The 15,063-nt window shown below is 43.7% G+C and overlaps 1 protein-coding gene across 3 annotated transcripts in view; it reads left to right on the top strand.

The window, feature by feature from the left end:
• Positions 1-15,063, top strand: part of TXNRD1 (thioredoxin reductase 1) — a 120,269-nt gene that overhangs the window by 35,343 nt on the left and 69,863 nt on the right. Inside the window, exon 1 of one of the 3 annotated variants that reach the window (XM_045872702.3) lies at positions 14,616-14,818. The exons of 1 other annotated variant lie outside the window; for it this stretch is intronic. The gene's annotated coding sequence lies outside the window, so the exon portion shown is untranslated. Of the gene's footprint in view, positions 1-14,615; positions 14,819-15,063 lie in introns of those variants that run through there. One more of the 3 variants, XM_045872704.3, reaches the window with a different exon arrangement.

The raw sequence follows: 15,063 nt of genomic DNA, 5'->3' as shown, positions 1-15,063 counted from the left end.
CCCCCCTCCATCCCCCGAAAATCCCTGTCCTTTTCTTTTCGAGTTGAGTGTCTGTGGCGGGCAGCGCAGCATGTCCCCTGACCGCACTGGTAACAGAGTTCCTGGTGGCAGTGGTATCGTCTCTTAAGGAAAATCAAGGAGGAGAGCTGTGCTGCCAGGAACCTCCCCTCCCACCCTGACAGTTTCTTCTTCCTTATTTCGGGCTGTATTTTGGACCAGTCTATATACATGAAGGTTATTATTTGAGAACCACCATCAAGATCAACTCAGATCGACCAGGACTGGTACTAGAGAGAAGAGCTCGGCCCCTGGAAGGCTTGGCATTAGTACCTGTGTGTGGGCAGCGGTAATGGGCATAAATGCTACCCTCCCTGTGCCAGAGGCTTATGCACATCCTCCTACTTAATCTTCAGAATACCATCAGTGTGGTAGGTAGTGATATCACCTTCTTATGATGAGGAAACAAAATGTAGAAAAGTAGTCACATAGAGGATGGGTGGCTTACCGGTGAACCCATTGGTGATTCCAGATCCCTCCCTTCAGTGTCGTCCGATTACCTCCTTAGAGGCTTTCATGACTCACCCGATCTGCCTAATGTATGATGTTCATGGTATTGATACTATGATGGGTGTTCCTGGATGTGCCCGTGACTTCTTGTGGCCGGGGGTGGTGCAGCCTTCCACTGTGATGGCTGCATCTCAGCTAGCCCTGTGCAGGAGCCGTCCCTCACAGGGCCCATTGGCCTAGGAAGCCTCGATCTTGGCCTGGGGTGTCTGCCCAGTGGCTTCGATCTGAGGAACAGACAACATAAGTGTAGTCATCTTAACTTGGTCTGGTAGCTGCTGCCACTCTCCAGCTGCCGCTGTGGAAAACAGAAGTTTTGAGAGGACTCGTGTGACCATTGCCAGAAGTGTGTATCCGGCTGCCATATGTCACTCACTGGCTTGGGGGTGCTGATGGGTATCATCCTTGTCCCCGGCTGCTTACAGAGGCCACGGCTTTAATGCTTTCAGCAAGAGGGCAAGGAATCGACCTTGACTTACTCACATTTGAGTTATATTGATGAGCTTTTTTTTTTTAATGCCTGTATTTCACATCTCTCTTACTTAATCCTCTCAATGACCTTGTGAGGTTGCTGGATTTAATTCAGCTTTCTAAGCGAGGAAGCAGACACTCAGCATTTTAGTAACTGCTCAGTGTTGCTGTGTCAGGCCCAGGCCTGTCTGGTTCCCCAGCTGCCTCTTGAGGGATTGCTTTCTTTAAACAAACAAAACCCCCTTACATTCCAAGGAACCTTAGGCCAGCTCAGACCCTACTACTTGGGTATCGATCTTACTCATTTGACAGATGTGTTTCGGGCACCTGTTTATGTGCTAAGCACTGGCAGGAGCAAAAAGATGAAGAAGGCACAGCTTCGTTCTTTAAGGTCATTCTATTTGTTTGCATCTGCCTCCCTTCTAATTTCAGTGCGATCTGGTACCTGGAAAGGCTGCAGCATCACAGAGTACTTGTGATAGCATGTTGCACAGGTGTTTTCCTGGTAGAACAAAGTGGCGAGTAAGGAATTCATAGCTGTAAACAAAACAAGTTGGAAAACATCGCGGCTTATTCATTTAGAGTGAATCTAGTGAGGAGTGCCTGGCAGGGAGAATGAAGAGAGAGAAAAGTGGAAAAATAAAGAGGCTTTATGCTATAGAAGTGGGGGTCTGTGGGAGGTTGTTCTGTTTATTTCAATGAATGAGGTTCAAAATGTTTTGCCCATAAAAATGTTCATTTTAGAGATTTTGTAGAATGTAGGATAATGGGCGCCTGGGTGGCTCAGTTGGTTGAGCAACTGCCTTCGGCTCAGGTCATGATCCCGGAGTCCCGGGATCGAGTCCCACATCGGGCTCCCTGCTCGGCGGGAAGCCTGCTTCTCCCTCTCCCACTCCCCCTGCTTGTGTTCCCTCTCTCGCTGTGTCTCTCTCTGTCAAATAAATAAATAAAATCTTTAAAAAAAAAAAAAAAATAGAATGTAGGATAATAAAACACAAAAACCACATAGAGTTACATCCAGAGAAGAACCACTATTAATATTTTTGTATGCCTTTTATGTATCCTGTGTTCTTTTGTTATTTTAAGATATTTTTGCATGTTATTAAAAGTTCTTAATAATTTTCCCAGTTGCTATAAAATATTCCATATAATATTTTTATTTAGCTATTCCACTGTGATTGGACAAATAGTCTTTGCCAGTGTTTTTGCTATTACGGAATAATAGGTTAGAAATATTTTTCTTTGTACCTAAAATTTTTATTGTATTTAGAATTCTTTTCATAGGCTAGATTACTAGAATTGATATCTGGTTCAGAGTATTAACATTTCTAAATTTCTAGAGCCTTTGTAATGATGTGTATTAATTGATAACTCCACAAATACAATGAGTTTTCCCCATACTTAGTATTAAGAAATAAGAGGTATTTAAAATTTACCATTTGCCAATTTGAGAGGTAAAAAAAATCTTTATTTTTTATTATTATTTCTTTAAAAGATTTTATTTATTTATTTGACAGAGAGAGACACAGTGAGAGAGGGAACACAAGCAGGGGGAGTGGGAGAGGGAGAAGCAGGCTTCCCGCCGAGCAGGGAGCCCGAGGTGGGGCTCGATCCCAGGACCCTGGGATCATGACCTGAGCCGAAGGCAGACGCTTAACGACTGAGCCACCCAGGCATCCCAAAAAAAATCTTTATTTTAATTCATATTTCTTTGATTATTAATGAGGCAATTTTTTTCTATATGTTGTAGCACATTATCTGCATTGTATTTCATTATCTGAATTGTGTGTTCATGTTCTCATGGAATAATAATAGCAGGAACCCCGCCTTTTTTTTTTTTTTTTAAGATTTTAGTTATTTATTTAACAGAGACACAGCGAGAGAGGGAACACAAGAAGGGGGAGTGGGAGAGGGAGAAGCAGGCTTCCCTCAGAGCAGGGAGCCCGATGTGGGACTCGATCCCAGGAACCCGGGATCATGACCTGAGCCGAAGGCAGACGCCCAACAACTGAGCCACCCAGGCGCCCCCCCCTTTTTTTTTTAAAGATTTATTTATTTATCAGAGAGAGAGCGCGCGTGCACACAAGCAGGGGGGAGGCAGGCAGAGGGAGAAGCAGGCTCCTTGCCAAGCAAAGAGCCCGATGCAGGCCCAGGACCCTGGGATCATAACCTGAGCTGAAGGCAGACACTTAACCGACTGAGCCACCCAGGCGTCCCTCTGTGAATCTTTTTTAAGGGCTGCATAATATTACATGAGTTAGCAACTGCTACTAAGCACTGACTGTGTGCCAAGAATAGTGGTAGGTGTTTTACATACATCCTCATTAGATCCCCACTTTACAGATGAGGAAACAAAGGCTCAGAGGAGCAAAGAGCCCTCCACCTGTGGTACCTATGACTAATGACCCACAATGGATAATGAGCCCATGAAGAGCAGAACTCTTATCATTTATGTGTAAGAGCAGGCCCTCCAACATTTGTTCAAAGAATGAAAAGAATCAACAATTTACTAGAATGTATATCTGGCAATTAAAGAGAGCTTTATCTTGCCTCATAAAAAGTTTAATCTAAATCTAGCTTTTTCGGGATGCCTAGGTGGCTCAGTCGGTTAAGCATCTGCCTTTGGCTCAGGTCATGATTCCAAGGTCTTGGGATCGAGTCCCTCATTGAGCTCCTTGCTCAGCAGGGAGCCTGTTTCTCCCTCTGCCTGCCGCTCCCCCTGCTTGTGCTCTCTCGGACAAATGAATAAATAAGTAAAATCTTAAAAAATAATAATAAATCTAGCTTTTTCATACCTAAGTACATTGGGAAGAGGACATTAATTAAATACTATGTTAGATGCATTATAAACATTATCCTGTTTATTTTTTATTTTTATTGAAGTATAATTAACATACAGTGTTATATTAGTTTCAAGTGTACAATGTAATTATTCAACAATTCTATACATTATTCACTATGGTTTTAATCCCCTTTATCTGTTTCACACACCCCCCACTTCCCTTCCTCTGGCAACTTATCAATTTGTTCTCTGTACTTAAGAGACAAACATTATCCTATTTAATTCTTCCAACTCAAACAGAGGGACAACATTATCCCACCTGGCATGGATTTGAACCTACGTCTGTGTGATACCAAAATATATTTTCTACTTCTTACTTAAGAGAAATCTTTTCATAAAATGTGTGAGTTGTTTTCTTAAATAATCAGCTTCCCCACCCACCTTGCATTCATTCCAAAACAGAAATTCACTTGAATAGAGGTGTATATGCACAGAGTCTTATGTGAATGCTATATAACCACTGGTCTCTGTGCTCTTTATGTAAGAGCAAAGCATATATAAGCGGTTCAGTCAATGCAGTGGTTATCTCCACAAGCAGCCCTAAAACAGGTATAAAAAGTAGTCTGGGGGGGTGGTGTATGTATGTATGGAGGTTAGTGAGGAGCACTGGGACCTGCAAGATCATTAGCACAGGTTAGATCAGAGTTCAGCGTTAAGAGCCTGGTTGTATGACCTTGAGCAAGTTGTCTGACCTCTTGTGCCTTCATTTCCTCATCTGTGAAATGGAGATAATAGAAAAATCTGCCTCACAGAACTGTGTGGTTAAACTAGTTAACACTTGCCGTGCTTAGGGCAGTGGCTCATAGATACTGCCATAAAAGGGTTTCCTACTGGGACACCTGGGTGGCTCAGTAGGTTAAGTGTCTGCCTTTGGCTCAGGTCGTCATCCTGGGATCCTGGGATCAAGCCCCATGTTGGGCTCCCTGCTTAGCGTGGAGCCTGCTTCTCTGTCTCCCTCTGCCCTCCCCCCTGCTTGCTATCTCTCCTGAGCTCTTTCTCTCTCTCAAATAAATAAATAAAATTTTTTTTTCTTTAAGAAAAAAAAAGCGTATTTCTGTCTCACCTAAAAGAAGTCTAGATAGAGTAGTCTGTCCAGGACTTGTATGATACTCCACAGTGCTGGATCCATTGCTGAGTCCTCCTGTGTTCATGTTCCACACTCCTCAGCATTTGTCTTCCATCTTATGTTCCAAGATGGGGGTCCAAAATTCAGCCGTCGTTTGAAAGAAGAACTGAAGAACTTGTCCTTTCCATTTAAGAACATTTCCTGAAAGTTGCACTTGGAAGTTTGCTTATGTCTTACTGATCAGAATTTAGTCACTTAGGCATATATATGCTGAAAGGAGACAGGGAAATGAAACCTTTATTTTGGGAGTCAAGTGCACAGTTAAAAATCAAGAGTCCAGTTAGTGATGCTAATAACATCTTGGTTTTTCCTGCAGAATAGCTGAGGTTGGTTCATCTGAAGATTAGTATAATAATTTCCATATAAACCATACATTTGTCTCCTATTTAAATCATAAGTACACAGGCACCCTGCTATGTTCATTAAATGATGGTAGTGAGCTGGAAAATACTTTGCGGTCTTAGAAAGGCCAGTAACTGAACTAGAGGCCTAGTTATCTCACATAATGGTTAATAACACTGAACCTGACTTATCAAGGGGGTAGGAGGTAGTCCACCCTTGTCTGTTGCAACTCCTCAAAAGAGTTTCTGAAAGATTATTAGAGTTATTGTAAATCCATAGATAAAGAAATTCAGAAATATTTTGGTGGAAAATTACAATGTTCTCATTTGTCTTTATAGTGGAAAAGTTGGTCTTAATACATCTATGGTTATTAATGAGATGTAGATCCCTCTCAGTTCAAATCAGGGTCTGGATGATTAGTTGCCATCCAGGAAGATCCGAGGCCACTTCATGAGGTGACAGTAGCCCTCCACCAATGACTTGTAGTCATCAACTGTCTTGGGATTCTGGAATTTGGGCTCCTGGGGTGATTAGAGATGGATGTTCTCTTTTTTTTTTTAAATAAAGATTTTATTTATTTATTTGTCAGAGAGAAAGAGCACAAGCAGGGGGAGTGGCAGGCAGAGGGAGAAGCAGGCTCCCCACTGAGCAAGGAGCCTGATGCCAGACTCAGTCCCAGGACCCTGGGATCATGACCTGAGCCAATGGCAGATGCTTAACTGACTGAGCCACCCAGGCGTCCCTGAGATGGAAGTTCTTAGTATCAACTACCTAATAGGGTTTAAGAATTTAGAGGTTAACAATGGTAATAAACTGTATGGCTCTTCTTTCATCTGTAGGATCTAAAAGCTATTTACCACTACTAATTAATACTCACACCACCTCTTGGCTGGTGGTAAGGGTGGCTCATCTCCAGTGTTTTCAGACAAGTCATCTGAGAGTTGACTTCAAGAGAGCCTGTGTCTCCTGAGGTTCTTCTGGCTGGTATTTTTCTGCATTAAAAACATTTTCTTTCCTCTAGAATTGGGATGAGACACCAAGAGATCTAAAACAAATGAAACACAGGAGGGGACTCTTTCCACGTGTTCTAGTGTGTGTACATTGTGTGTGTACGGACATGCAATTCGAAATGCATGTACTGATTCTTTTAGAAGTTCCTCATGTCCTTTCCATTTCTTTTAGCAAATTGTTTAAGGAAATTACATTTTTCTTCCTGTAGGTAAAGAACAAGTTCTGAGTAATGAGGATAGATAACTGTGGAAAATGGCGTGCTTAGCCATAGATTGCTAATTAAAAGAAAGATGAATAGGTTGCCCCTGAATTAGTTTGAAAGATGAATGGGCTGCCCTTGAATTAAGTTTTGAATAGCGTCTCATGTAACACATTGTTGATGGTTACTGTGAATATTTTGTCAAAGGAGGAAATCCAAACTCTTAACCACTCTGTGGTCTTCCTAGATTTACACCATGCGTAAGGACATAGTGATGATAATAACTCGGATATTGAATACCTACCACATTCAGAGCCCTTTACATCTACTTACTCATCTGATTCCCGCTGCCACCACATGAGGTGGAGGTGCTATATTTATCACCATTTTACAGATGAGTAAACAGGGAACAGAACTTGCCTAAGGGCAGGCTTCTTGGCAGAAAAGCCAGGTTATGTGACTTCAGAGGAGCTTCCCTGACTATTGGGCCGTGTTGCTTGTCACTAGAAAGCTGGATGAAGCTGTGGGGTCAGTCAGATATTTACAAAAGAGGAGACCCGGGCATGTTTGAAGGCAGGAGGGCTTGAATAGTCCCTGATAGAAGATAAGGAGAGGATGTTTAAGGGATGTGGGGTCCCCTAACACTGCCTGGAATTGGAATAGATTGTGGGGCTCTGGTAAAGGTGTGCTTAAACAGAGGTAGAACGATCCTTAGCCTTCTGAGATTGCAGTAAAGTCTAAGAATAGAGAACTGCAGTGAAGAGATGTAGGAGGGGAAGGAGCTTGTGTCTGATGACCTTGAGCCCTTAGGGGTTGTGCTGGAGCTGCTCTGTTATTAAATGTTGAGGAATTCTCCAAGTAGGTTGATAGCTTGAAATCAGCCACGGTGGGAGTATTTATACTACAGAAATTGGCAAATGCTACAAATTCAGGCTTCCCTCACAAGCTGGTTTACCAGAACACTTTGGACTCTCTTCTCCATTAACATTTGAAAGCCTGCCATAGTGCCAGTTGAATTCAAACCTCAAGTGCGAGCTACTGTGGGAAAGGCACTGTGCTAGGTACTGGGGCAACAAAAACTAGGCCCTCAGGTGAAAAGTACCGTAGTGGAGAGAGAAGAGTATGAGATGGAAATCCTGCACTAGCTGTCAGACCTCGCTTGGGCCACTCACTTAACCTTGCTTTCCTTGTCTGCAAATGGAAATGGTAATACACCTCGCAAAGGGTTATTGTAGTGATTAACAAGAACAAGCAAAGCTCCTGGCACAGAGGTGCTCAATAAGTGACCGTTCTAAGCACGGCAGACATGTAAACAGTTTTAATGTAGATTGATGTAAGAAATAAAAGAGTGCCTAGGTCTGTGTTTGTTCAGAGAAGGCATCACAGAGATCATGATCCCCCAAGCAGGATTTTGACGTTTTCAGGGTGGATGTTTCATGGGTGAAGTCTGCGCTGGTCTTTGTCAGGAAGTTAATGGGTTTTTGCTTGTTTGTTTTTGTTTTGTTTTTGTCCCTACAGCATGTTGCTTTTGCCTCTTTTTGGCTCCTATCTCAATATATATTATTGAATTGTAAGACAAACAATGGATTTGGAGATAGGCACACCTGGATTTATATCCTAACTCTGATACACCTGTTTTGTGACCTTTGGCAAGATTCTTAACTACCTGAAATTTCAGTTTCTAATTTTTAATATATTGTAATACTTAGATAATTTTTGAGGATTAACTGAGAATGTAGGGAAAAGAACCAGACACTTAGCTGCCTGGTGAACTCCAAAGTGAACCCAACATATATTTATAGTTTCATCTCCCCTTATGCTTCGGCATCTCATGCAGAAACACGCCACTGCTTTCCTATGACTGTGTCTGTATGCATTGCTCTCTGCCTAGAAAAAATTCTGTTCAAGAGGTAGAACAGCATCGTGGTGATTGCCAAGGACTGAGGGTCAGTCTCAGCTCTGCCAATTGTTATTTAGGTGGCCGTGGGCAAGATAATTATCCTTTCTGGGGCGCCTGGGTGGCCCAGTCGTTAAGCGTCTGCCTTCGGCTCAGGTCATGATCCCAGGGTCCTGGGATCGAGCCCCGCATCGGGCTCCCTACTCGGTGGGAAGCCTGCTTCTCCCTCTCCCACTCCCTCTGCTTGTGTTCCTTCTCTCGCTGTGTGTCTCTCTGTCAAATAAATAAATAAAATCTTTAAAAAAAAAAAAAGATAATTATCCTCTCTATACCTCAGGGGTTTTTTGGCAAGCACTGAAACATTCTCAGGCATTTCTCCCACTCCTATTACTTCTACCTCCATTATTCCTCAAGCTATGGTTCAAGTATCACTTGCTTTGTGAGGCCTTCCCTAGTTTTCCCATACCATTATTTGCTTTCCCTGTTTGAAGTTGATGGGCTGCCACATTTTGGTGAACACTATGGTGAGCATAAATAATCCTGGACCCTGTCTACATGGGGCAGACTACATTTAGACAAATGAAAAATAAAATAAAAGTATCAGATGCGCAATTGCACTAGCCATATTTTAAGTGCTCAATAGTCACATGTGGTTAGTGGGACAGTGCTGGCTGGACAGTGGTTGGGTTGGACCGTGCTGATACAGAACATTTCCATCATCATAGAAAATTCTGTTGAACTATGCTGTCCTTGGGGGAGGCTGACATTGACCAAATAATCATCAATAAAAATATAACTGCAATTGTGATAAGTAGCAAGCAGAAAGAATACATGGTAACAGAGGAGCATTTCATAGGGAGATGTGAACTATGTGATGGCTTCCTCAAGGAAGAATGGTTGAACTTAGGTCTGCTGAACGATTGGGAGTTAGCAAAGACCCGTGGTTAGGTAAATAAAGAGACTGAAAAAAGGCTAATGGCGGGGGTGTAGAGGTGGAGAGCAGGTTTGGGTGAGGTAGAGAGGTAGAAGGACCACGGCGGGTCTTGTAGAAAGGGGATGAGGGAGCTGAGAGGCTGAGTAACTGGACAGTCTAGTTACTGGTAGAGCCTGTGCTGACTGAAGTCCAGGCTGCACCATAGATGCATATTCAAAGAACTTTGCCTCTGTAATGACCTCCTTGCACTCCTTTCCTCTTAGAAAATTGCCAGCTTTCCCTCTATTAGATTGGCTTTTCAGCAAAATACATGCCATAATAATTTCCTTCTTAGACAAAACTAAACAAAACACCTTCCTTGATCCTACATCCCTCTTCAGCTACTTTCCCACTTTTCTGTTTTTATAGCAAAATTCCTTGAAGAGTTGGCTGTACTCACTACCTCCATGTCCTTTTTCTGTTTCTTGTTGAACCTCCTCTAATCAGGCTTTCTTTCCTCCCTCATTTTCATAAAAATCAGTAACGACCTCCTTGACTCTGTTTTTATCTTGGAGTATTTCTCAGCAGTACTTGACATAGCTGGTCTCCCTCCTTTGGGGGGAACACTTCTTCACTGGCTTCTGAGACCCCACATTCTCTTGGTTTTCCTCCTTCCTCCCTCCATTTTCTTCTCAGGCTCCTTTGCTGGACCCTTCTCCTTTGCACTCTGCCAGGGCTCAGTCCCGACTGTCTTCATTTCTTTAAATATATTTCTTCTTCTTCTTCTTTTTTTTTTAAGATTTTATTTATTTACTTGAGAGAGAATGAGAGAGAGAGCACATGAGAGGGGGGAGGGTCAGAGGGAGAAGTAGACTCCCCACTGAGCAGGGAGCCTGATGTGGGACTCGATCCCGGGACTTCAGGATCATGACCTGAGCTGAAGGCCGTCGCTTAACCAACTGAGCCACCCAGGCGCCCCTCCCTGGGTCTTTTCATCTAGTCTCAGGTGTGATGGTTAATTTTATGGTGCCCTGTTTGGCCAAACACCAGCGTAGATGTTGCTCTGAAGGTATTCTCTGATGTGATTAACATTGAAAACAGTAGACTTTGAACGAGGCAAATTACTCTCCCTTAACGCCAGTGGGCTTCATTCAACCAGTTGAAGGCCTTAAGAGAAGATTGCAATCTCTTGAAGAGGAAGGAATTGAGACTGCCTTGAGACTCAGACTGCATCACTAAGACTGCTAGTATTTCCAGCCTGTTGGCCTGTAGGTTTGGGACTTGCCAACCCCCACAATCCCGAGAGCCAATTTGTTTCTCTCTCTCTTTCTCTCTCTGCATCCTATTGGTTCTGTTTCTCTGGAGAACCCTGGCTAATATATATGGCATTAAATATCTTTTATATTTGACTCCCGGATTCTTATTTCTAGTTCTCACTTCCTCCCTGAACTCCAGATTTGCATACCAGCTGTCTACTCAGCATCTCCATTTGGATAACAACAGGTCTCTCAAACCACACTGTGGATTTGTCCCAAACCCCATTTACCCAGCTGCCAAGGCTAAAACTCTATAGAGTCATCATTGAGTCTTCTCCTTCTTTTATGTCCCTCATTTCACCCACCTGCAAAATTTATGAGCTTTACCTTCAAATATCTCTTCTCACCCCCTAATCCAAGCCTTCATCATCTCTAGCTTGGACCACCACAGCAACTTCCTAGCTGGTCTGTGCTTCTCCATTCCAAGTCCCTACCTGCCTTAGTCTATTCTCCACACAGCAGAACAATCCTTTTAAGATACAAAATAGATCATTTCCCTGTCCTCTCTTGTGACACTTTGGCTTCTTATCACATTTAGAATGAAATCCAAAGTCCTATGGCCTTTGGGTTCTGACCCCTGGCTACTCCTCTGGCTTCATTATCTACCACTTTCTTCCTTGTTCACTGAGCCTTAGGCACACTGCTTCCCTTGCAGAGCTTTGGACAAGTCAAGCAGGCTCCCAGCTTAGGACTTTGTACTTCCTGTTTCCTCTACTTAGAAAGATTTCCGTCCCCTCTTAAATCTTGCTCCCTCCTTTCACTCTGGTGTCTGCTCAACTGCCATATTCTTAGATCTTTCCTGATTTCTGTACCCTACTTCTTTTTCAGGGTACAAAGAATTCTTTCAAACAGTTTTTTTCAGGGGCACTGGGTGGCTCAGTCATTAAGTGTCTGCCATCGGCTTGGGTCTTGATCCCAGGGTCCTGTGATCGAGCCCCGCATCAGGCTCCCTGCTCAGCGGGGAGCCTGCTTCTCCCTCTCCCACTCCCCCTGCTTGTGTTCCCTCTCTCACTGTCTCTCTCTCTCTCTCAAATAAATAAAAAAATCTTTAAAAACAAACAAACAAATGAAACCAGTTCCCCCCCCCACCCCCACCCCGTGAAGAGGAACAATGAAATGGGGTGGTAACTATGGGGATTGGGCACATGGGATCATGGGAGGCTTTTTTTTTTTAATGGGAAAGCTATAGTATATATGATGATGGAATGATCAGGCAGAGAACAAGAAACTGATGATACCAGAGAGGGAGACTAATTTCAGGAGTGAAGTTATTGAAGATGGAGAAGGCAGGAAGAAACAAGAATCTGTACACAAGTGGAGAAGTCGGCCTTCATTAAAACAGGGGTGAAGGTAGAGAATATGGCAGCTTGGTGATTGAGAGGAAAATGGGAGGGAGTTCTAGACAGAACAATCAATCAGGCAATCAATTCTATTTTCTTAAAGTAGAAAGCAGGTCATGAGTTAACGGGAAGGTGTAGGTGTATTAAAGGTTTGAGAAAAGAGGATTAAGTATGAAATATTGACTTTGGAAACTAGGAAAACAAATCTACCAGAGACGCAAAGGATTGCTGGGCAGCTTTGGGGACACATTGAAGGTTGCGATCTTGACTTTGAAGTGAAATCACTTTTAATTTCTGTGTTTTCTGGAGCAGTGTTTTGCTGTATAAGTAGGGTACAGAATATGTGGACAGCTAGGTTTAACAAGGGTGGGCCTTGCCAAGTCAGTACAATTGAGGAGTTTGGACTTTATTTTGCGGGTCCTACAAGTTTTGAGCAGAGAAGATTTGAGGGTCAGAAAGATTGTTCTAGCTCAGTGTGGTGTATGTGTGTGTGAGAGAAACTTATTGTGGGAGGACTAGTAGTTTAATGCGATAGGACCCTCGCTCAAATACCTGCGTAGAGCTGCTTAGTGTGCTTACAGGAGAGTCAGGAACATCGAGGATCTTTTCCAGCCTTTCCTGAGTAATTTACTATATATAGCAGGTTCTGGGAAGACTAAATAAATCAAACAAGGGTTTGCCTTCCCAAAGCCCTCTTGGATTTACATGATTTATAATTATTCTTAGGTATTTGGGGTCCCAGAATAGGGAAGGAGCTATCAACATTGGGTGGGAATCAGGGAAGGCCTCCCAGAGGACATGACATTTCAGATGAGCTTTGAAGGAGTAGGCCTTAGGGAGGGAAGCTTATTTTAGGCAGCCGGAATAACATGAGCTCAGTCAAGAGATGTTAGAGTTATGTCTAGAACAAATGCTGCATGATGAGAAATGGTGGGAGATGAAGCCCTTCTTCCACTACCCAGAAACTTAAGTATAACTAAGGAGTTCTCTGTATTTTGTGGCAAGGGTAAGGCATCTGGGCCCTTAACTGCAGCAAGAAAGGTTTGAAAGAAAAGTGACAGTTTTTAAAAATGGTGATTTTTTTTTAACTTAAAAAAACTACATGGAGCTACTCTGGGTATTTGTGCTATAATTTGCTCACTTAAGAACATTGTGAAGTTAAAATGCCTTTTTTGATATGCTGTTAGAAGATATGAACTATGACAACTCTGACCTGTTGTATGAGGCTCATAGAAATCAATCCTTATCACTTGCTTTTAGTGCATTATTTCCAGTTAAATGATTTTACAGTCCCTCTCTATCTTGAGACATACCTTTGAAGGAAGCTGTAGTTTCTATATATTTTAGGAATGAGGAGTTTATGACCCTGATTCATGGGTCATTATTGTGTAGATTAAATGAGCTAATGCATATAAAACGGTTAACAGAGCTGGGCCCAGCAGCCAGGAGGAAATGTTTTCTACCTTGGAGTCCTAGCTTTCTTGCCCTCTCATTATTCATCCTTTGCTCCTTAAATCACATTGTTTCCTGAACACCTGTGCTAGACCCATACTCTGTTCGAAGGATCCCAGAAGAGGTGAGGTGTGCACTTAGGCATACAATCAACCGGCACGGAGAGTGACCATTTATGTATGCTGTGTGTGTATATGTTTGCACAAGTGCACGCGTGTTCAGAAGCTGAGAGGCTATATACCAAGCCTCTAACTTGTGCTTTGGAACCTTAAGAAACCAACAGTCCTTCACCCCAGCGTGCTTCAGTGGGCCAGTATCCAGACAAAGAAGTGGGAGAGACATTCATTCACTCATTTATTTATTCAGCAAATATTCGTAGCTACCTACTGATGCAAGGTGCTGAGTAAGAATATGAGTAAGAGCAGGAAGTATGAGAGAGCATGGCTTATGGTTTGGCATGGCTGGAGTCAAATATACTGTTTTCCCTAAAACAAACACAACAAACCAAAACCTGAGTGGGTTAAGGAGGAAGGATATAGGGGAAGTTATGTGCTGGTGAGAATTTGTCACTTTTCAGGATTACCTGGCATGAGTTAGATGTTTCTTTTAAAAGCCTGATAATTTCCTTTAGAGAATTGCCAGACTGACTAATCTATTACCTTAGGGCAATGGGTCCCAAACTTTGCTGTTCACTAGAATCACCCAGGGAATTAAAAAACAACAACAACCACCACCTCAGATGCCCAGGTTGCACCCAATACCTATTACCTCAGAATGTCTGGGAGTGGGAACCAGGCGTCAGTATTTTTAAAGGGCCTCTCGTGATTACAATGGGCAGCAAAGTTCCGGAGTCACTGCCTTAGGGCATAGTCCAGTTTTGTTTCGTTAAAACACTCTTCTTTTGGGTTCTGGTTCCAAACATTGCTCGCATTGTTTTTGCTCTTTTCTCGGGTTGGGGGCGCTATGAGCAGGAAGAGGATGTGGTGTCACCCAATTAGGAGGTCCCACTGCGCAAAGCCCGTCGGCGTAGTCGGCAGGGCTGCACGGGAGTGGATTTCTGCTTTGTCATTCTGACTCTGGCGACCGGCCCGAGCAGGGCGTGGCTTCTGGTGGCCGCGGGGAGCCCGCCACCCTTTCGCCGCGCTCCCCAGTAGTCCGCAGCGCCTCGGAGCGGAAGGCGGGGGCCGCCCGCGGGAAGAGCCTGGTGCCCCGGCGCTCGGGTTCACGCCAGCGGTGGGTTCACGGAAACCGGGCAGAGCTCCGAGCCCCTGGGCTGTGAGGCCGGGGACGGGGGCAGCCGCCTGCCAGGTGCGCTTTGGATCGCGGAAAGGGGAGACGTTCTGAGGTGTGTCTGAGTGGGGGTGAAGCTTTTCTAAGGCGGTGAGCTTCTTGGCCGCGTTATTGTTGCGCGTGGGTCGGTGAAAGCTTAGCCTGGGGTGGGTGAGACAGGCCGGCCCCGGTCGGCTGGTGGCTTCCTTCCGCTAGCTCTCTGTAGAGACAGTGTGCAGAAAGGTGGAAAAAAAAAAGTGTTTGTATGGTTCCCTACTGCACGAGTATCGGAACGTGGATGATAATGTGACAAGTAGATTG

This window comes from Mirounga angustirostris, unplaced genomic scaffold (assembly GCF_029215605.1).
Source record: "Mirounga angustirostris isolate CCGP_5_RB_7025 unplaced genomic scaffold, mMirAng1.0.hap1 SCAF_5, whole genome shotgun sequence".
NCBI classification, from domain to species: domain Eukaryota; kingdom Metazoa; phylum Chordata; class Mammalia; order Carnivora; family Phocidae; genus Mirounga; species Mirounga angustirostris.
Note: the sequence above shows the minus strand (reverse complement) of the source record. Positions and strands in the feature narration are given on the sequence as shown.